At 40.9% G+C, this 23,515-nt stretch overlaps 1 protein-coding gene and 1 long non-coding RNA gene across 2 annotated transcripts in view; one reads left to right on the top strand and one right to left on the bottom strand.

Annotated features, from left to right (window-relative positions):
- Window positions 1-23,515, bottom strand: part of fhl3a (four and a half LIM domains 3a) — a 225,585-nt gene that overhangs the window by 141,792 nt on the left and 60,278 nt on the right. The window lies entirely within an intron of this gene.
- Window positions 1-23,515, top strand: part of LOC138741539 (uncharacterized) — a 75,299-nt gene that overhangs the window by 9,169 nt on the left and 42,615 nt on the right. The window contains exons 2-3 of the long non-coding RNA XR_011343563.1: window positions 4,866-4,968; window positions 6,280-6,311. This is a non-coding gene — a long non-coding RNA (uncharacterized lncRNA). The remainder of the gene's footprint in view (window positions 1-4,865; window positions 4,969-6,279; window positions 6,312-23,515) is intronic.

Raw genomic sequence — 23,515 nt, 5'->3', positions numbered from 1 at the left:
ATGCTTTTACATCTCTTGGCTCCTGTATTGAATTAAAGGTCCACAGATTTGCTTCTCAGTGGACATTTAAAGTCTTAAATTCAGTTTCTTTCTCCACATATGCAATCTGATCTTCTTATTGTTTTCCAGTGTTTTCTATTTTACTTCAGATTTCCATCAGCTGATATATTTGACATCTATATCCTGTCGGTGTACTGTATTGGTCTCTGTGTTCCTCACATGCAAAGAGAAAAATGAGTCATACCTCCAGTTTGCATTATATTCCAGGGATCCTGGTAGAAAGGGTACATGTACAGTTAGTACATATAAAATTTGTTTGGAGTAGGCTTGGTTGAACAGTGTACCTATGCTCAATGTCCAACCTTGAGCACAAGAAAGGTTTCACTCCAGTATATTTGTGCAATTCAATGTCAATTGAGGTGCGTTACCAGGACTCAGATCCGTCCTTTTCATAAGCACCACTCCCTCACCTCAACCTCCCCACTTGATGTGGTTTAAATTCGCACAGATAAGGGATGGAGTTGCTGACAGCCTCTTTTTGGATGGCTTCCATGCTCTGAAATGTAAAATTGGCTGTATTGTATGAGAAGGTCATCTTGCACACATACATAACATAACAATTACAGCACGGAAACAGGCCATTAGGCCCTTCTAGTCCGCACCGAACCAAACACTCCTCTCTAGTCCCACCTACCTGCACAATGACCATAACCCTCCACCTTCTTCTCATCCATATACCTGTCCAGCTTTTTCTTAAATAATAAAATTGACTCTGCCGCCACTATTTCTCCCGGAAGCTCATTCCACACCGCTACCACTCTCTGAGTAAAGAAGTTCCCCCTCATGTTACCTCTAAACCTCTGCCCCTTAACTCTTAACTCATGTCCTCTTGTTTCAATCTCTCCTACTCTTAATGGAAATAGTCTATCCACATCCACTCTGTCTATCCCTTTCATAATCTTAAATACCTCTATCAAATCTACACTCCAAAGAATGAAGACCTAATCTGCCCAATCTCTCCCTGTACTCTAGATGTTTAAACCCAGGTAACATTCTGGTAAATCTTCTCTGCACTCTCTCCACTCTGTTTATATCCTTCCTATAATTAGGCGACCAGAACTGCACTCAGAACTCTAAATTAGGCCGCACCAACGCCTTATACAATCTCAACATCACTTCCCAACTCCTATATTCCATGCAATGATTGATAAAGGCCAGCATACTAAAAGCCTTCTTCACCACCCTATTCACGTGAGCTTCTACCTTCAGGGAACGATGTACCGTTACTCCTAAATCCTTCTGCTCTTCTGTATTCATCAATGCTCTCCCATTTACTACGTATGTCCTGTTCTGATTCTTCTTACCAAAATTTTTCCCCAAAATGAATCCCAATCTTAAAAGACTGAGGCTATCCTAAGTTAAATGGATCTGGGACACAGATCCAAGAGCCTCACATTCTGCGCTCAGCATTGGTCTTCAACTTAACGAAAATGTATTTTATGGCGAGAACTTTCAGGAACCACTGGAATCCATTGCAATGAGGCAAAACAAGCCACACTTGCAATTTGTTCCTACATTTGATGTACTAATCCCAAAGAGGGATCAAATCTCGAAGCACCTTGTCCCAAAAATGGAGAATGCTGGAAAGTATCAGGCAAGACGTGTGAAGAGAAGAACAGCCTGATTGCTCTGGTCAACAGCCATCAACAGAGGCCCAAACGGTTTCAGTTAGAGAAGGAGAGACTGTGGAGAGAGTGGAGGAAACCAGAAGTCTACGGCAAGGTGAAAGGTCAAAATAATTAAATGCTTAAAGAAATGAAGGAGAAAAAGGTGGTCATTAAATCAGTAAATCCATTGATAAGGCATTGTATCTTGGCTATTAAACAGTGCTATAATAGTTTTCCCCTGCAACCGTGTCTGCCTGTCCCGCATCGGACTTGTCAGCCACAAACGAGCCTGCAGCTAACGTGGACTTTTTACCCCCTCCATAAATCTTCGTCCGCGAAGCCAAGCCAAAGAGAAAGAAGAATAGTAAATAGTTACTTTGACAAGGGCTTCATGAGTGAGTAAGCATTCTGTCACCCCTGGTCTGACCCACCCACTTCATGAACTGCTTCTCATCCATCTAAAGCCTGCATGCCGCATTAATGTCAAGTCTACGTGTTAACACTGGACGTTCTGAAACTGAACTTTGAACTGCCTTTGGAGAATAGTGGCCTGGGGTATTCCACCCACACATATGTATATTTGCGCATAGTCGTGAGATAAGTTAGATAAAGTGTTATGTTATTGTTTAATAATAATTAACATAACATAACATAACAATTACAGCACGGAAACAGGCCATTAGGCCCTTCTAGTCCGCACCGAACCAAACACCCCTCTCTAGTCCCACCTCCCTGCACAATGCCCATAACCCTCCATCTTCTTCTCATCCATATACCTGTCCAACCTTTTCTTAAATAATACAATTGACTCCGCCGCCACTATTTCTCCCGGAAGATGATTCCACACAGCTACCACTCTCTGAGTAAAGAAGTTCCCCCTCATGTTACCTCTAAACCTCTGCCCCTTAATTCTTAACTCATGTCCTCTTGTTTTAATCTTTCCTCCTCTTAACGGAAATAGTCTATCCACATCTATTCTGTCTATCCCTTTCATAATCTTAAATACTTCTATCAAATCCCCTCTCAACCTTCTACGCTCCAAAGAATAAAGACCCAATCTGTCCAATCTCTCCCCATACTCCAGATGCTTAAACCCAGGCAACATTCTGGTCAACCTTCTCTGCACTCTCTCCACTCTGTTTATATCCTTCCTATAATTAGGCGACCAGAACTGCACACAGAACTCCAAATTAGGCCGCACCAACATCTTATACAATCTCAACATCACCTCCCAACTCCTATATTCCATGCAATGATTGATAAAGGCCAGCATACTAAAAGCCTTCTTCACCACCCTATTCACGTGAGTTTCTACCTTCAGGGAACGATGTACCGTTACTCCTAAATCTTTCTGCTCTTCTGTATTCCTCAATGCTCTCCCATTTACCACGTATGTCCTATTCTGATTCTTCTTACCAAAATGAAGCACCTCATACTTATCAGCATTAAATTCCATCTGCCATTTTTCAGCCCACTTTTCTAAGCAGCCCAAATCCCTCTGCAATCCTTGAAAACCTTCTTCATTATCCACTATTCCACCTATCTTAGTATCGTCTGCATATTTACTAATCCAATTCACCACCCCATCATCTAGATCATTAATGTATATAACGAACAACAATGGGCCCAATACAGATCCTTGAGGCACACCACTGGTCACCGGCCTCCAACCTGACAGACAATTATCCACTACCACTCTCTGGCCTCTCCCTTTCAGCCAATGTTCAATCCATTTGACTATCTTAAAATTTATACCTAAAGACTGCACCTTCCTAACTAACCTTCCATGTGGTACCTTATCGAAAATATTTAAAAATATTATTTTAAATATAACATTGTCTGGTTCACTTCTATTGCTGCTGTCTGGTAAGCAACAGCAGACAACATCATAAAGCTTCCCCATCACCCTGTTCATCCTGTCTACTCACTGCTACCTTCAGGCAGAAGGCACAGAAGCCCAAAGTTCAGCTCCTCTTGGTTCATAAACAGTATATCTCAACAGCTGTCATTCTCTTTAACCTCCCTGTACTGCTCTAACTCTAACACTACCCAAGGCCACCGAATATTGAAATACTTGAAAACAGTCATTTTGTTTGTGCAACAACTGTAATGCTAATGGTGATGAGATTGTATTGTCAGATATATAAATGTAATGTACAGATGCGATGGCATTTTCCTTTCTACAGCTATAAAACAAACTAACAAAAGGAAACATAAATTAAATTAACACACAAAGATCACCAAGAGAAAAAAAAGATAATAAATATAAAAGGTAAATAGAGAAATATTCACAGTCGTTGAAACTGCCCCTTCATTGGCATAGCGGGGACAAAGTGAGTGATGGCCATGAAGCTTTCAAACCCTTTCCGTGGGTCAGCCGAATTCAAGTAACCCTCACAATGTTCAAAATCCAAACGCAGTATTTCATCTGCTTCCAGAACCCTTTCCGTGGGTCAGCCAATCAAAGTGACCTTCACTTTTTGGTCACAGATTGGTATTCTCATTCCCCTATAACCTGGAGAAATCAGACACTGTCTAACCACATGAGGCCACAGTAAAAGATGCTTCCCTAAGTACTGACTCCTCAAAATGGCCGCACTTGTTCTCCTATCACATGGGGAAATCAGACAGATTGTCTACAATGACACACAAGGCCACATTCAGCAGTGTATTACTTCCAAGAGCACTGCTCCACAGCACTCCCTCCTCAAAATGGCCCCTGAGAAAAACTGGGTATTCAGTCTTCAATCTGTTGGTCGTATGGTCTCTATACATGCACTTCCTTTCTCTTCAGATGTATCCAATTAAGGAACCCACAATCTTCAGCTTGCTGTCAGTTCACAGTCACTCTCAAAGTATGCAGGGCTTTTTGTTCTCATAAAATGTCAGCCCCACACAAGTGAAAATTAACTGAAAAATGAGAGTATGTAATAGCTGCCTTCATGAGGCAGCACCTCGTAGCGATGTCTTCAGTGGATGGAAGGTGGATGCCCATTATCAACTTGGCTAGGTCTGCCACTTTCTGCTGTCATCTGAATTCCTGCTATTTGAGTTTCCAGACTGGGCCGCAATGCAACCAGTTAGAACACTTTTCACTGAACACCTGTAGAAGATCGATAAGATATTCATCAAATCTAATAAAGTAGAGGCATTGATGTGTGGTTATATTTATGATGTGTTCTTTTTGGTTCTCAACAGCAACAGCGGACAAACAGATATCCTTGTTCAGGTTGAATCTCTTTAATCGGGTGATGTTGGGACCTGGCCACTGCTACACCACAGAAAATACCGGAAAACAAAGGTTGAATAAAACTTAAAACAATACTATGGGGTAGCACAGTCAGCGTAGTAGTTAGTGCCGCACTTTTACAGCATCAGCGATTGGGACGTCAGTACAAACTCCTTACAGACAGCGCTGGACTCGAACCCTGGTCCCGATAGCGGCAGATTCAACCTTTATAGCACCAGCAATCAGGACGGGGGTTCGAGTCCCATGCTGTCCGTAAGGAATTTGTATTAATGGCGGCAGAGTCAAAACATGCCAGACCACAGAGTGCCGGATAATAGAGGTTCAATCCTATATTTCCATAGCAGGGATTTAAGGTATATAGATATGACTATAGTTACCAGTCTAACCTTACAAATAAACTTCCTGTTGTAGAGGCTCAGATTTGTTTTTATAGTCCCAAAAGGCAATATACCTTGTGCTTTCATTAGTTCACATCTAAACACTGTCATTTAATCCACCCCTCCACAAACCACAGATTACATTCAAGTACAATACAAAAAAGCAGACAATTTGACAAGTGTATAACATTTCAAAACCACATATACTATCCTGTAGACACCCATTTAGATTCCTAATGACATCCTACATTCTGCACAACTGGCACTGATATTATGGAACAATTCATCCTTCAGGCTTTTGGAGATGCTTGGCCATTTCTAAAACTCTGATTAGTTTTAGACATCTCGGGATTTTTTAAAAAAAAACTAAGTCATGCTGATTTTCTTTGTTAGGCTTGCACACTCAGTGCCCTTTAACCTGCTAAGCATTTCCAGCCTTTTCTGTTTCACTTCAGATTTCCAAGATTTGCAGTATTTTATTTTATTTTTGTTTCTAATATCCTTGTATTGAGCGCAGGGGGATATAGCATTGAAATGGAACAATTATGGGGTGCTAAAGAAGAAAATGTGGGGGCCCTGCCAGGGATATCTGTGTCATCACTAGTGATAGATGAGGTCCCAGAAGTTTCTTTAAGTGCCTTTATTTAAGAAAGGCCTGTGAACCACACAGATGTGGGGAAGTTACTGGATAGGATTCTGAAAGACAGGATCAATATACATTTGGAAAGGCAAGGAGTAATTAGGTATAGTCGGTATTACTATGGAACTGGGAAATGAAGTCCAACATGTCCAGTTAGAGAAAGGACGTCATTAAATTGGAAAAGGTACATAAATGATTCATGAAGATGTTAGTAGGACTGAAGAGCTTGAGTTATAAAGAGTGACTGGATAAGAAGGGGTTTTTTTTGAGGGATGACCTTCCAGAAATATATCAAGTCATGAGGGGCTAAGAAAAGCTGAATATTTCCTCTTTTCCTCAATGTAGGAGAGTCTGAACCTCGAGGGCACAAGATTAAGGTGAGAGAGCAAAGATTTTAAAGGGACCTGAGGAGCAACTTTTTTCATGTAGAGGTGACACGTGTATGGAATAACTGCCAGCTTATTGTCATATACAGTAAAATCCTAATTATCTGGCAATTAATTAACCGGAAATCCAAACAAAAAAAGATTGAGGAAATAAACAAATAAATAAATTTAAAATAAATGAGAATAAATAAAAGTTTAAAATTATAAAAGTAAATGTTCTCCAAAGGGACACACAACCCCTTGGGAGCAAACATTCAGCCAGCAGCATGTTATGGTTGTGCCCTGCCTGCAGCAGCTGTTCGAATAAGGTTTCAATAAAGTTGTGTTTGAATAAAATGGCAACACCCAGGATGAAGAGCCGTTCGGTGCTACTCACCGCCATGGCGACTCTCCCAAAGTCTCTCCCTATCACTGCCTGGTAAGAGTCTTTATCTTTATTAGTATATTACTGCATTAAGTATATTAATAAGACTTTATTTTAAACTTGGGAGGAGGGGGATTAATTATGATGGTAGCACTGTTAGCCTGGTGGCTAGCACAATGCTGTTACAGCTCCCAGCGACCGGGGTTTGAAGTTAAAGGAAGGTGTGCCAAGGGCCTGATAGGTACACCAGGATGAAGGGTCGGTTGATACCGCTCGCTGTAGGGGAGACTCTCCCAAAGTGTCGTCCTATCTCTGCCTAATAACAGTCTATATCTTTATTAGTCTTAGGTATATTAGTTGGTCTTTATCTGTAAATTTGCAGGTGGTGGGGGGGGGGGTTTAACCATGGTTAGTGTAGCGATTAGTACAACACTGTAACAGCACTAGCAACTGGGGTTTGAATTTAAATTTTGTAAGTTATGGGAATTACTTGATTAAAGTGCAGTTTGCATAATTAAAGACAACAATACTGTTTTTTTTCCAAATTACTTTACATTTTGCACTGTCTTTTGTCCTTTAAACAGTGTATTCTTAATGCAGGTGTAATAATTAGACATTTTAAGAGTGAGCCTCAGTCAAATAGAAAATTCGCATTTCTGGCTACAACTCCTTTAGATGCCGGATTATAGGAATCTTACTGTATACACACATAAAATCCTCATTATCCCCCCCACCCCCTGGCTCAGCATTCCCCCCCCCCCCCCACGGCTCACCACCGCAGCCAGTGCCCCAGGCTCCCTGCCCAGTGCCACCATATGGAGGGGGGGTGGGGGCGCTCGAGATGTTATCTGGTAGCCAAGGGGGCAGCAGCCAAAAAAAGTTTGGGAACCACTGGTTTAGAAAGCTATAGGTCAAACACTGGCAAGTGGGACAAGCTCAGAATGGGAAACTTGGTTGGGGTGCAGGAGGTGGGGGAAAAGGACCTGCTTTCTTCTGCTTAAACAGCTGGAAAAAGAATCATGAGAGATATAGTGCACCATAACAAAAACAGAACCAAACTAAAAGAAAGTCAAGGTTTTTAAAGATATAAATTAACAATGCATTTATCTCAATGCAAGAAGCTTACTATGCAAGATGATAGAGTTTTAGACACAAGTAATAAGTGGAAGTTTGATATGGCTGTAACAGAGAATGGTTAAAACAAACAGGACTGGCTTCTAAACATTTCTGGATGCAATGTAATAAAGAAAAAAGAGAAGGGGAGACAAGAGGGGAAGTAGCAGTATTAATTAAAGGGAATATTATAGGACATCCTAGAACTAACATGACCAGAAATTAATTCAGAATTTTGAAACAGTAGATTACACAACAGAGATGTGAGTGATATTGAAGAAGAACTGCAAAGAGTTATTGTAGAGATATTGAAAAATAAAATCTGTGATATTGGGGGTACTTCATCAGTCCGAATACAGTCAGGGATAGCGACATCATAAAGGACAAAAACATGGAACGAGTTGCAGAAGTGTGTTCCACAGAACTTTGTTGATCAATTTTTTTTCAAGCCCCTAGCAAGGAAGATAGCATCACTGAGGTTAGTCTGTGAAATGAAACAAGAGAGAAGGAGCAGGTACAGGTGAGGGAATATCTAGGACATAGAATTCATAATATTGCAAGGTTTAGAATAACTATGGAAAATTATGAAGACCATTCCAAGGCAAAAATAGACAATTGCAGAGCATATTGGTTGTGGACTCAAAGCTTGCCAATCAAAACTGCAATTGAACAATATGAGGTGTTTAAAGAGGTGATGTTTCAACACCAGTCTTTGGTATGTTGCCATATGGCAGAAGGGGAGGGAAATTAAAACCAGAACTCCATTTATGACCAAAAAGATAGATAGTAGATAGATAGATAGGCAATAAAAGCGTATGACAGATGGCACAATGTTCATAAAAGTGAGAACCAGATTAATTATCGGAATTTCAGAGGGGAATGTTAAAAGGAAATAAAAGAGCCAGAGAGGATGAGAAAAGACTAGTGATAAACATAAAAGGGAATACAGATATATTCCACTCCACAAGAACAGGAAAAGATGTAAGCAGAGGGGTACAGCTAATCAGAAACCAAATCTGAAATCCTATGTCTTCTTGTTATAAAAGACACACTTGTGTGCACAGTGAGAAAGATTTTTTTTTGTTCATCTGATTATGTGGTGTGTGTGTGTGCAAATTCAGAATTACTAAAGCACAGATGTTGCTCTGCATCAGAATAATTTGTCCTACTATTTGCAGGCAGTTCTGGACAAAATTTGCACCTGTTATAGCAGCAGCGACCCGAGTTTAAATCCAATGCTGTCTGTAAGGAGTTTACAAATTCGCTCTGTGTCTGCGTTGATTTCCTCCGGCTGCTCCAGTTTCCTCCCAACCTTCAAAACATATGGGGGTTGTAGGTTAATTGGGTGTAATTGGGTGGCCAGAAGGGCCTGTTACTGTGGTGTATGTCTAAATTTAAATGAGAGTTTAAAAAAATAGCATTGCTTGAATAGATTGGAGTGATGCAATATCCAAAAGAAGTGACAAGATTTATTCCTTGATGATTTCCTCCAAAAGGCAGTGCCATTAATTTCAGTGTCTCCAGATAAGAGTAAAGTAATTGAGAGTCAAAGGTTCCCACACTTCATCATTGTGACTGATGTTGTGGGAATGGATAAGGCTACTGTTAAATGCCACTGATTGTTTAATAAATTCAACTCAGTTGCTAGACTTAAATACAAGTTACATCCACTTGGTTCAGATACGAGACGAAAGGGTTGAGAAGATAGAAGCAGAAATATTCACCCAAATCTTGAATTCTGGTGAGGTCCCAACAATAATAAAATACTCACCACACTTGCACAGTTAATGCTGTGTAAAATACTGTTTGAGGCTGCAATTAAAATCAGACGCCTTTCATCAGACCAAAAGGATGTTATGAAAACATTGATCAAAGCACTGAAAACTTTGAGGAGCACCACAGCTTTAAAACAGGGAAGGCTGAAGTAAATATTTAATGACAGAAGCAATTTTGTTATCGCCCTGTACAATATCAAACTTTATATCACTAAAATACATTAAATAGAATGTAGATCTGGGTAAATATTATGCTGAGTGACTACTCAGAGAGACGTCAGATATCAACATTACAAAAAAGGATTTTGCACAAGTTATGAAATTGTGTTCACATCATGGAGCAGATCAAGTCTTATCTGAAACATTTGCCTCTGGATACTCACTATATCTCTCCCAATAAAATGGATCAGTCAATAATAGCAAGATAGAGATGACATAAGGCAACATTTCCACATACTCTGTCTAATGATCTGCATCAATGTGGGACCCCGCACATCTGAGGCTATTGCTATTGGAGCAAATTTAAAACTCAGGTTTAAAATTAATGGTTTTATTAACTTGAGGACCTGAAGGAGTAGCCTTAAAAACAGCAACTTGTATTAATTGGGAAGCTTTAGCATTGTAAAATGCCCCAAGCCAGGTCACAGGAACAATATCAAAAGGCATTTGACATTAAAGCATTTAAAGGAACATTAGGATAGATAATTAAAAGCTTTGTTAAAGAAAAAAAGTTCTGTCAAAGGAAAAGGAAGGGACAGTAACAGAGATGTTTAATAAAAATTAACAACTTGCAATTACAAAAACATTTTCACAACCTCAGGAAATCAAAAGCACTTTACATTTGATTAAATGCTTTTTGCAGCCAAGTCAATATTGCAAACGTAATAAAACAAGCTGCTCATTTCTCCACAAGTTCCCTTGTAAGGCAATGAATAATGTGCAGAGCATAGGGCCTTGAAAATTCACTAACATTAGTCCCTTTCAAGCTGCTGTGTAAAATGGGGTTAACCAGGCAATTTGCCCAGTTAGCACCCCAGCTACGTGGCAGTTAGAAAGGATCTGACCTGGTCAATCCCGTCAGAATCAAACCGAATCCCTGATCTACCTCAGAGGTAGTCAGAGAACCCAGTTAAACTTACCTAGATCGTGTCGACAGGCGATTTGAACAGGAAAATGGCTGACCCGCTTATTCCAGTTTTGACAGCGCTTGCGGGCATGTGTCACTGGGCAGCCAGCATCTGAACATCCGTCAGTACTTATGGTGAAAACGTAATGTGTCATTGCGGGATCCCCCTTAAAACACTGGGTTGACGATTCTAATGGAGGATTTAGACCAGCTTATGCAAGAAGTTGCATCAGAAAACATAACCTAAATTCCACCATGGGGCCCAGGATGCAGTTGAATCAGAAGACATAGTCTAATTTACACTATGAGGCCCAGGGATGCATATGAATTAGTAGACACATCTAAATTCCACCATGAGGCCCAGAGATGCAGTTTTCTTTTGTTGGTCGCAGACTGTCAGGAGACCTTGAAGATAATTAAATCATTTATTCAAGGAGATAGGCTATGAGTAAACAACTTTTGGGTAATATAAGCCATGGTCCCACTGCTGAAGTTTGAGACTCTCCGAGAAGTGGCAACATCTCTCAGAAAGAAGAAGAACTTCTAGATTCCAACCAACGTCCCGGTCGGGGGAGGTGGAGAAGCTGCTACCAGCGCCCAGACAACCTACTAGACGTGTGCAGTCGTTGCCTCGTTTTGGCAGTTGGGACCAGTCCAGGCATTGATAAGTATAATTGGGAAGGGCTTGCATATTGTAGTTTGAATTCAGCTTTAGATTTAGTAATAAAGACTTGTATGAACTGAAGTGCTCTCGGTGTGTGTGTCTGTTTTCTTTTGGTAGTTCAAACACTGTGACCAATCTAAAACGAACAAAGTGAGAGGTACAAGTTTACCCAAGACAATTGGCACTGCGAGCAGGATTGGTCTCAAGATGTTTCGCCAAAAGAAAGAGGTGAGCCCTGAGCAGTTCTTGATTCCGGGATGGACTTCCAAAGACGATGGGTTTGGCACGTTGGCCAATACCCTGTCTTTGTTGGGACCACCCCTTAGTTGGGATGAGAAGTTAGATCCATCAAGTGCGCCTCTGGGAGAGCGGGTTGCCACTCTCCTTCAAGAAAGTAAATTTCCAGTTAGTTGATATTTGGTGAAGGTTTATCTCTCTAGAGAAAGTTTTTTTTTTCATCTTTTTTTTTCATGCTATAATTTTTTTAAAGAATTTATTGTTTAAGAATTTTTGATAGATAATGTTACTAACTTTACTAATTTTTTATATTAAGTTTGAGTTAAATATATGTTTCATCTTAACTCCGTTTGTTAAATATATGCATTTAAGTTTGATTTAAATATGTTTTTTAAGTCTGATATCTTAGTATTAATTACTTTTCTTTTTGTTAGTATTTAAATCGGTTATGTTTTTGGTTTTTTTTGTAAGTGGGTTTTTTTTCTCACATATATTATTAACTTTATTAATTCTTCACTCTTTACTTTGGGGGGAAAGGGGGGGTTGGACTAATTTGAGTTGGGTTATTAATGTGTAATAATTATTGGGGAGGGTATAGTTTATTTAGATTACTGATACTGTATTGTAATTTTATTATTTTATTCTTAATTTTTTTTTAATTGTAATCCTATATGTTATTCATGTTATAAAATCTTAAATAAAGTTTAAAAAAAAAGAGAAAGTAAATTTCCTGTTAAAAAGGGGATGCTGACGGACGGTTTTTGGCTGCTGGCCACAGCCTTACGCCACTCCGTTCAGCGTGAAGCAGAATTAGTTCAGCGAGAAGTAGAATCTCAGCATAAGAGAGAGCAACTTGAGGAGGAGCTAGAAGCCCTGCGACAACGCTGTTCCATGATGAGCGAGATTGTTCGCACCAGTCAGGACAGAGCCAAAGAATGGGAAGATAAGCATGTCCAAACGATCTGCCGTAATATTAAACTCCGGCAGCAGCTCTGTGCAGATAAAAAAAGGCAAGGAGTAGAACCCGATCCACATCGTATTCGTGCCATGATAAGGAATGGTGATGATCCTGATGTAATTGATGATTGGGACGGGAATATCTGGAATGATGACAATGGTAATAATGCAGATACTCCTCAGCATGTGCCTAACATAGAACCCTCGCCACCCGCTGTTCACGCCCGCCCTGTAAGGCAGCAGATTTTTCAAACATACGGAGAGGGAGAGGGGTGGAATGTAACTGATGAGATTGAAGAGGTAGATGATCCTCTGATCTCACTAGAGGACCCAGGGGAAGGTACTCGAACCCCTGCTTATGCTCAATGGCCCACCCCCTCTACGGGATGGCCTAGGCCTCGTCCCATCCACTGGGCAAAGGACCCTGTGGGCCAAAATGGGAGCAGAGGTCAAGAGCCGTCAATGATCCGTGACTTCTCTATAAAAGAGCTGGCTGCCATTGGAGATCGATTTAGGCAAAAGGCGGGAGAAACTCTGGCAGCCTGGCTCCTACGTGTTTGGGAGCAAGGAGGGGGTAATGTATATTTAACTCCTGAGGAAATGTTGGGATTAGGAACATTGACTACTGATATCCGGGTCACTGCTGAGCTGCGGGGTAGAGGAAGAGAGGTGGATTACTTACTTGCCACTCTAGGGGATGCCCTGCTATGAGTAAACCCATCACCAGTAGATTGGGATTTACATTTACAGAACAATTGGGGCACCCCAGAGGAGGGTATAGCAGTAATTCATCAGCAGGCCCTGGCCTCTGCCTTGTATGCAGGGTGTTTGAGGCTGTGGGTACATGGGGGGAGCCCTGCTGAAGAGATATTCATTGCCAGAATGCATACCAGATTGGTTCGTTCTGCCCAACCCACCACACAGGGATTGGTTCTGTCCGTAACTAGTCCGCTAATTGGGCACCCTGTGTCTGAGGCGATGCACGCCTTATCTGGGCTACAAGAATTAGAATTGGGAGGTAAAATCCACTCACGTACAACCCAGGTTAAATCAGACAACCAGGATGAAAAGAGAGGGCCTGCTGCTAATAACGGACCGAAAGAAAGGACCTTTTTCTAACCTTGTTAAAGTTAGGCGTACCTAAACGTGATATTGATGGGAAACCAACTGCAGTCCTTTATGCCCTTTATAAGAGGAAGGCAGGGGAACATCATCCCCAGCTGTTGAGTTCTCCTGGCCCAACTGTGCCTTCTGCTCCCACTGCTGCTCCTATCGAGCCAGCTTCTCCTGCTCCAGTTACCCATGATGAGATACAACAATTGGTTAAAAAGGCTCTTATGGATAATAGTGGCATGTGGGCCTGGAAGCCCCCGAACCCTACTAAAGCATGAGGGTGTGGGCAGGGCCCCTGTGTCTACTCCATTGAGATACGGCGGATACACGGGGACCCGCGTCCCTACATACCATTAACAATCCATTGGGGTAGGGGTAATGACCGCCAATATTTGGCTTTGGTCGATACCGGTGTGGAGCACTCGGTGATTCCTGGTAACCCGACCTCTGGACTGGACCAACATTTCGAATAGAGGGGATAGGAGGAACGATCACCCTGGCGAAGGAAATAAAAGTCTGCGCCACGGTGGGTGATGGCCCTTCCCCTATATGATTACATGCCCTGGTGGCTGCCACTGACGAGTGTATCCTGGGTATTAATATGTTGGCCGGTACGGCCCTTAATACTAGCCAAGGGGGATTTGCATTTGGAATTCGGACTATTACTAAAAGATTAGTGGTGGGTCGGGCTAAGTGGGATTCTGTGATGGTGCCACCCCCCATGAAACCAGAATGCATTCCACAATATCGCCTCCCTGGAGGGCAGGAAGAGATTACTGCCACCATCGATGCTTTGCAAGAAGAAGGGGTAGTGAGGCCCACAACGTCGCCCTTTGATAGCCCTGTTTGCCGGTCCAGAAGCCAGATGGCTCCTGGAGAATGACAGTTGACTATCGTTTTTTGAAAAACATGCCGCACCACTTGCTTCGGCAGTTCTGGACATTGTTACCCTTATTGAAAACATTGCTACTGGGAACTCAGGAACATGGTATGCTATCATTGATCTTGCTAATGCCTTCTTCAGTATTCTTATAGATGAGGTCTCACAGGATCAGTTCGCCTTTACCTGGAAGGGGCATCAGTATACCTTCACCTGCCTCCCTCAGGGCTATGTACACTCTCCCACTATTTGCGACAGCCTAATTGCCCGTGATTTGGAGTCAGTGCCAGTATCGCCTTCTCTTTCGATTCACCATTATATTGATGATGTGATGATCCAAGGGACCAGGGAAGAGATGGTACAGGAAGCAGATCAAGAGGATGCCTGGTTTACTAATGGTAGCAGCCGGTGGGTTCAAGGAAAGCAGAAGTGGAAGGCGGTGGCTTACCATCCCAGGTCAGGAACTCACTTATTGGAGGAGGGGGATGGTGGCTCCAGTCAGTATGCTGAGTTGAAGACGGTCACTTTACCACTAGACTCCCATGATCACCCTCTTTGCCTGTTTACTGATTCCTGGGCTGTGACTAATGGACTTGTGGTATGGATGCCTGATTGGCAAAAGAATGACTGGCTGATACATGACCACCCAGTATGGGGCAAACAGTTGTGGCAGCTGTTGTGGGATGCTTCCCATCATTGTGTGATAACCGTATATCACGTTGACACCCATACCAATGCGACGATGAACATGGCACAACATAATGCAGTAGCAGATCAGCTTGCCACTATCAGCCACGCCGATACCATCCTCCTGGCTCGATGGGCACATGAACAGTGGCCATTTGGGGGAGAAGGGATCAGCTATGTGGGCCCCTACACATGCCTTACCCATCCATCATGGTCGTGCGGACAAGGCCAACATGCCAGCTTGTGAAGTCCCGCACCATTCCTCCTGATCTGCATTGCTGAATAAGACGGGGAGCTCGCTCAGCTGCGGTCTGGCAAATTGATTACATAGGCCCTATGCCAGACTGTATGGGTAAACTTTACGTCCTAGAAATGGTTGACACCTTTTCAGGCCTGGTTTTTGCTTTTCCCACCAAGACGGCTGACCAAGCTAGCACTATCCAAGGACTAAACCATTTAATTTCTCATTATGATGTACCAGAGGAAATTCATTCTGATAATGGCTCACACTTCTCCGGGAAGGCAATCTGTGATTAGACAGCTGACAACAGTATTTTATGGGTCCACCATATTCCTTATTACCCGCAGGCTGCCGGGCTAGTTGAACGAATGAACAGCTTACTGAAGGAACAAATTCATTTGTTAACACCACTGGGGACCCTGAAGGGGTGGAGCCATGTGCTGCACCAGGCAGTCGACAATTTGAATCATTGCCCTTTAAAGGGAGGTAACCTTTCCACCGACTTCTTCACGCTTCTGAACTACAGCCTATTCCAGAGGAAAAACAGTCATTGCCCCCCATTCCCGAGCCAGAGAATGCCGGACAAAAGGTATGGGTGGCACCACCAGGTAGTGGCCCTCCTGTAAAAGGGGAAATAGTGACACCTGCCCAGGGTAACACTTGGTGGGTAGCTATTGAGGGACAAGATGCTTTAGTTTGTTTAAATACTGAACGCTTACGGCATCGTGAGTGACATATGTCAGGCTTCTTTGTTCCAGGTCCTCCGTCTTGCGCTCCTGCTGATCTGGCTTAACCGCTGCTTTGATGCCAGCAATTGGATTTGTAATGTCGAGGACGTTCTGAGGGAGTTGCCCGTGGGGTACACGGCCCGATGTATCCACTAATATATCTACCAGGCAATTTGCCCGGTTAGCACCCCAGCTACGTGGCAGTTAGAAAGGATCTGACCCGGTCAATCCCGTCAGAATCAAACCGAGTCCCTGATCTACCTCAGAGGTAGTCAGAGAACCCAGTTAAACTTACCTAGATCGTGTCGACAGGCGATTTGAACAGGAAAATGGCCGATCCGCTTGTTCCGGTTTTGTCAGCACTTGCGAGCACGTGTCACTGGGCAGCTAGCATCTGAACATCCGTCAGTACTTCTGGTGAATACTTAATGTGTCATTGCAGGGGCAGGATCCCCCTTAAAACACTGGGTTGACGATTTAATGGGTTGATCCCTCTCCAATTTGAAAGGTGCTTCCAGCATCTTTGCCCCAGTAATCGCACCTGGGTCTCAGGAGGGTGACTCAGGTGCTGCAAGTTGAAAGGGGCTATTGGAAGAGTGGTTTAAACTAAGACTGCTCCAAAGGCCAGACATGGAGAAGAGTAACTATTTTGGAGAATTGTACGGTTGAAGATTATTGCAGTGACAGCGAAGGGAGCAAAGGAGCCATATAGAAACAATGATCAGAATTTTAAAATTAGCACATTGCTTAATTAAGAAAGCTGTAGATCAGTAACCATGTGAGTGTCTCAGAGTGAAGACCATAGCATGCGGGGCATGGCAAGAAGTGTGGACAGATGTTTGAAGGAGAGAAGTGGGACACAGGTAGAGGCAAGCGGCAGGATAGTGGCTGCAGTGGATGTTTTGTCTTGTATTCAAATGTGTGAGTTCTTAGACAACACATGGATGAAGGAAAAGGTTCTTTACTTTAAAGCTGATGTAAACAGCACCATGAGGCATGCCATGAGGCTGCAAGCCTCCATTACAGATCAAACATACTCTGTGTCAACCCCTGCTGGAAGCCAATTCTAATCAAACAGTAAGGCATAACTAGATGCATTGCAACCATGATCACTATCATTACATCTCCCTTTCTTAAAACAAAAGTAGCTTACTTTTAACTAACATGTTTTCTCTGTATAACTCTGCAATTTTTACTTTAACACCAAGAACTCCAAATCAACATTGTTGACATTTTTTAAACTTGTTTTGTGTGTTCATATTTACATACACTAAAACTTGGAGTGGATAAGATAACACTACTTGATTCTATAACAGGAGTCTTTAAATTTACTAATTGAGTCTCTTAGGAGCATTCATGTGTCTTGACGTAAAATCTACTAAAGTCAGCAACTGATCAATGAAGAAAAGCTAACAAAGAGAAAAATAGAAGGATCACATCCACCAGTGAAACTTCGGCTGACAGGTAATGTGGCTGAAAGTTGGAACAGATTTAAACAGGATTTTGGATTGTATTTAGTGGCAGTCCGAGCTGACAAGAAAAGTGATAAAGAGAAAGCATCAGTTTTCTTACAAGTTGTGGGTGATGAAGCCCTGGAGGTGTACAATAACTTCACATTTGCTGCTGAAGGAGATAAAATTAAACTGGAAAAAAATAATGCAACAGTTTGAGGTATACTGCATATCCAAATGTAACTTGACATTTGAGAGCCACAGATTTCTACATGTGTACAGAAAATGGAAGAAAATATTGATCAGTATCTTAGTGAATTGAGAAACAGAAGCAAAACGTGTGAATTTGGTGGACTGGCTGACTCGCTGATAAAAGACAGACTTGTGTGTGGTATTCCAGATAATAGTCTAAGGGAAAGATTGCTAAGAGAGCAAAATCTAGACCTGGAAAAAGCCATAGCGCTCTGTAGGGCTACAGAAACTGTAAATAAAACAGGCAAAAGAGCTATTCAGTGAAACTAGCGGCAACGTGGATGCAGTGAGAAAGAATGGATATAAACTATTTAACAAAAAGTGCACCAAAGTGGAAAGAGAGGCATGGCCAGTGAACAAAAATGAAATGGACAATCAAAAGCCATGTTGTCATTGCAGTGCACATCTTCTACCAAAAGTGTCCAGCATATGGTAAAACATGCTATACGTAACAAAAGCAACAATTATGCCCGTTACTGTAGGAACCAAGTGTAACAAAGCAAGGTTCATGCAGTAGATGAAAGGGAGTTAGAGAAATTCTATGTAAATGTGACTGAAAACAAGAAAGAAAACAGAGACTGGATGTTGAGATTAAAAGTGAATGACATTTACATTTCAGCTAAATTGGATACTGGAGCACAAATTAATGTAATATAAGAGAATAATTTAAAGAAGATTAAACCGATGTATGGAACAAAAGTGAAGGTGATAGGATATTCAGGTACCGATATACCAGTGCAAGGAGAATGCATGGCCAAAGTGAAACACAAGGACAAAGAACACATGCTAGCATCAAAGGATGTACAGGCCATACTAGGTTTAACAGCCTGTGAGAAGCTGAACTTGATAAAAAGAGTCCTCGTTGTGGAAAGCAAAGGAGAGACAGTCTATGATAAACTCATGAAAGAGTACAATGACCTATTTCAGGGTCTAGGCTGCCTTCCAGGAGAACACACGATCAGAGTGGATAAACCTGTGCCACCGATAATACATCCATGCAGAAAAGTTCCATTTGCACTTCAAAAGCAACCAAAGGCAGAGTGGGACAGGATGGAAAGCCTGAACGTGATTCAGAAGATAGATGATCAAATGGAGCGGGTGAGTTCACTCGTCGTTGTGGACAAAAAGAATGGAAAGCTTAGAATTTGCCTGGATCCAAGAGATCTAAACAGAGCAATAAAGAGAGAACATTTTAAACTTCCACGACTGATTCCACCTCCATTGAATTTGCCCATCGTTATTGAATGAAGATCTACCGGGACCAATGCCTGAAGAGGGCGCACAAAATCAGTGAACCGGTATGGACTCGAAAGGCCAACATGGCCTGTTTCCGCTCCGTAAATGGTTATATGGTTAACGTGTGAAGAGATCATGTCACAGTTTGCAAATGCAAAGTTTTTCAGCAAGTTAGATTCATCATCAGGATTTTGGCAGTTAAAATTGGATGAAGCAAGTTCAAGACTGTGCATGTTCAATAGTCCATTTGGCAGATACAGATTCCTAAGGTTACCATTCGGAATTGCCTCAGCTCCTGAAATGTATCACAAAACTATTCATATGGGTCTATCAGCACCTGGATGGAGTTGATACCTCAATGGATGACATCATAGTCTGGAGAAGCACAAGAATGGAGCATGATGAGAGACTAAGGAAAGTGCTGGAAGCAACAAGGAAAGCAGACATGTCTAGTACTGTTGACATGAGAGAGCCCACAAACACCAAAATGGATGAAGACGTGAATGCCTTCGTGGACATGATCACAAGTGGACGGCCCATATCAGATGCAAAATTGGAACTCATAAAATCAGAGGCAAACAAAGATCAAACACTGAGACAACTGAGAAAAAACATCTTGGATGGACGGCCCAACATGAAGCAGGACTGTTCACCAGATGTTTCAGAGTACTGGAACTGTAGGGCGGAATATCAGTGGTTGAAGACATCGTTTACAAAGGAAGCAAAGTCCTTATCCTACTTCTGACAGCATGTTTCATCTTGTATTCATATGTGTGAGTTCTTAGACAACAAATGGATGAAGGAAATGGTTCTTTACTTTAAAATTGATGTAAACAGCACATTTCTCAAGGCTGAGTACCCCAGGCCAACTGGCCAACATGACAGGTGACAATACAAAGTTTGAGGCCTAAGGTCCCAATTAAACATTAAGGGCCCTGTGAAATAAAAATCGACATTTCAGGAACCATTCAGCAAGTCAGGCATTGTCTGTTCAGAGAGAAACAAGAGTTAATTTTAGATCAGGAGACCTAAAATATTAACTGTTTCTCTTTCCATGGAGACACCGATTGTTCTACTGTATTTTAAAGTATTTTCTGGTTTTTTTTAATTTCAAATTTCTAGCATTTGCAATTTTTTTGATTTCATTAATGGTTGATCTTACATCAGTTACATGTGTTGATTAATCTGTCAACTTCAGAAGTGGGGATGTTAGAAGAGATTGAGTTGAGCTTGCAATTTTAACATGCCAACTGCCCTAATCCAATACATGAAATAACTAACATTCAGTGAACAAGAAAGGCTTCTGTAGAGGATAATGTTTCGGTGTATATTACGAGTAAATTTTAAATAAAACGAAACTACTAATATTTTTTTTCGAGATTTGAATAAAATGGTTAGGGAGTTTTTATGGAGGGGTACATTTTTGAGAGTAGCTTTGAATAAATTAACTTAGAAATATGAGTTAGGGGGATTATGTTTACCACATTTTCAAAATTTTTATGAAGCAGGCCAACTTAAATTTATTAGTTCATTGATGGATTTGGTTCGGCCTCCTAATTGGGCTAAAATTGAGATGACAAGTATTTCTGAATTTGAAATACATCACTTTTTGTTTAGATGGAATATAAATTTGTTACAACAATATAATGTGCCTATACTAAAACATTTAATGAAGTTATGGATAAAGAAAAATAAAATGATGGGCTCTAGGGGCAAATTATCGGCTTTGACTCCGTTGTATAATAATCAACTTATTTCTTTTTCAATACATAATCGAAGTCTATTGCATTGGAGATTTAAAGGTGTGAAAAATTTGGGAGATTGTTTTAAAGAGGGTAAATTTTTATCTTTTAATCAGATGAGGGAAGGTTTTGGTATTGATAAGAACTCTTTGTTTCTTTATTTTCAAATTTGATCTTTGGTTAAAATGTATGTTTGGCAGAGATATGATTTTACCTGAAATGACTAAATTTGAGACTTTTCTTATGAAGGTACCAGAAAAGGGTTATATTTCATCTATGTATCAAATATTACAGGATGGTATGGATAAAAAGGGTTGGGATAGATCTAAAAGTAAATGGGAAGCGGATACTGGTTTTATTTTTTCCGAAGATGATTGGTTAGATATCTGTTATGATCGTGTAACTAGATTGATAAATGCACGTTATGCAATGATTAACTACAATTTTTTACATCAATTATACTTAACACCTGAAAAATTTAAAAAGTATGGTTTTCATGAATCAGATTTGTGTTTTAGATTTGGTGATATGGTTGGAACTTTTTTTCATGCTGTTTGGTCATGTATACATATACAATCTTTTTGGAAGAAAATTCAAACGTTTTTAGAATTTTTGTATAAGATTAAAATAGTTTTAGATCCAACAGTATTTTTATTAGGTAGTTTGCAACCTCTGAAAGGCTTGGGATTAGATAAGTTTCAGCTTGCTTTTGTATATTTAGCTTTATCCGTAGTGAAAAAATGTATTGCTAGTCCGTGGAAAGATACAAATATGATTGATATTAATAGATGGCATCACGAGATGAAATATTGTTTAATAATAGAAAAAATTATGTATGTTTCGTGTGATAATTATAATTTTTTAATTAATAAGTGGTTGCTATATTCAGAATATTTACATTTCAATTTATAATGATTAGATCTTAATATGTATATTTAATTTTTCTTTAATATTCTTTCTTTTTTCATTCTTTATGGCTCTCCTTAGGAGAGTTGGCTGGGGGGGGTGGGTTCTTTTCTTTTCTCTTTTTTTTTCTTTTTTTTCTCTATATATAAAAGAACATTCATGTTTATGGTTAATTGTGGCATATGTCATATATTATTTGTTTTTTGAACGAATAAATAAAGTTAAAAAAAAACTACTAAGTGCAATCAAATACTTTATACACTCAATTCACACTGCTGCAGATTCAATTCTGGTCTTGAAGAAAAACATGAAAGTCTGTAGACACCATGATTGAAGTAAAAACACAATGCTGAGGAACTCAGCAGGTCAAATAGTGTCCTTTATAGAGCTAAGATAAAAATGTATAACCAATGTTTCAGGCTGGAGCTATTCATCAGGGTATGAGCAAAATATAGTTAGAAATGCTTCCGTGGCCGACAAAGGCATGTTAAAACTGTGTAGTGTGTGGATCTAAATCAGGTCTAAAGCAAAGTTCTAACTCACTTGATGCCTGAGGTCTTGCACATGGTGTGTGAACAAATAGTTTTACTCCATGCCTCTGGCATTTCAGAGACAGTGCCTGTGCTTGAAGAAGAGCTCCAGCTGGAAATCTTGGTTTTGTGCCTTTATCTTTGCTCTACAAAGTACACAGCACCTGCCCACATTTTGCTCAGACCTTGGTGAAGTGATTAAGCTTGAAATGTTGGATATGTATCTTTGCTATATAAAGTACAGTGTTCAACCTGTTGGATTTCTCCATCGTTGAGCTTTTACAATTCTGAGGTTTTGTGTGTATGACACCCCTAAACACAAAAGTTACTTGGTTGCTTCATGACCTAAATGGAATGTGATGTATGCTTAGATGTCACTTTTGCACATTTCTTTTGTAAACTCCCGTTAATGTACTGGATACTCATATTAAAGCTGTCCTTAAGAAGGCTCAAAAGAGGAATGAAACCTGTTTCAGCCTCCATTAGAAAGGATATACTGAGGAAACCAAACCATTCATTAACTCACATGCACTTCTTCCACAATCCCTTTCCTATTTCCAACCTCCTTAAGGGGATTGTTCAACTGTCCTCTACCCACAATGCTCAATTTTGTGTCCATGCTCCAATCCCTCAACCAACAGCACCAACAGGTGCTCCCCAACCACTGATGCCTCATCTCCTTGTTTAATCCCCATGGCTCCAATGCTCCCGAGTCCCACTTAGTCCTCTTATTGATGCTCCCTGTGCCCCATGACCTTGACACTTGATTCTTCAAATGCTCCTGACATCTGATGCTACCCCTATCATCCTTCAAACACAGGAAAAGGCCCTTCAGCCCACCATGTCTATGCCAACTATCAAAGACCTATTAATACAGCCTATTTACCTGCACTTCATCCATATACTCCATGTCTTAGCAATTCAAGTGCTCATACATATGTTTCTTAACTATACTACTTTCTCATGTAATGTTCCAATTTTCAACCCATCCTTTAGGTGAAAAAGTTCTTACTGAGATCTTTTTAAACTTATGACCACTTTCATTTTTCAGCTGTTTGGAAAATGTTCTTGCCGTCTACTCTATCCATGTTCCTCGTAATTTTGTACTTTGAATTTCCTCACATTCTCTCCAGTCTAATTATCCCCTACTCTCCTGTGGTAACCAGATGTTCATGCAGTGTTCCAATTCCACT

Source organism: Narcine bancroftii, chromosome 8, assembly GCF_036971445.1.
Source record: "Narcine bancroftii isolate sNarBan1 chromosome 8, sNarBan1.hap1, whole genome shotgun sequence".
NCBI lineage: Eukaryota > Metazoa > Chordata > Chondrichthyes > Torpediniformes > Narcinidae > Narcine > Narcine bancroftii.
Note: the sequence above shows the minus strand (reverse complement) of the source record. Positions and strands in the feature narration are given on the sequence as shown.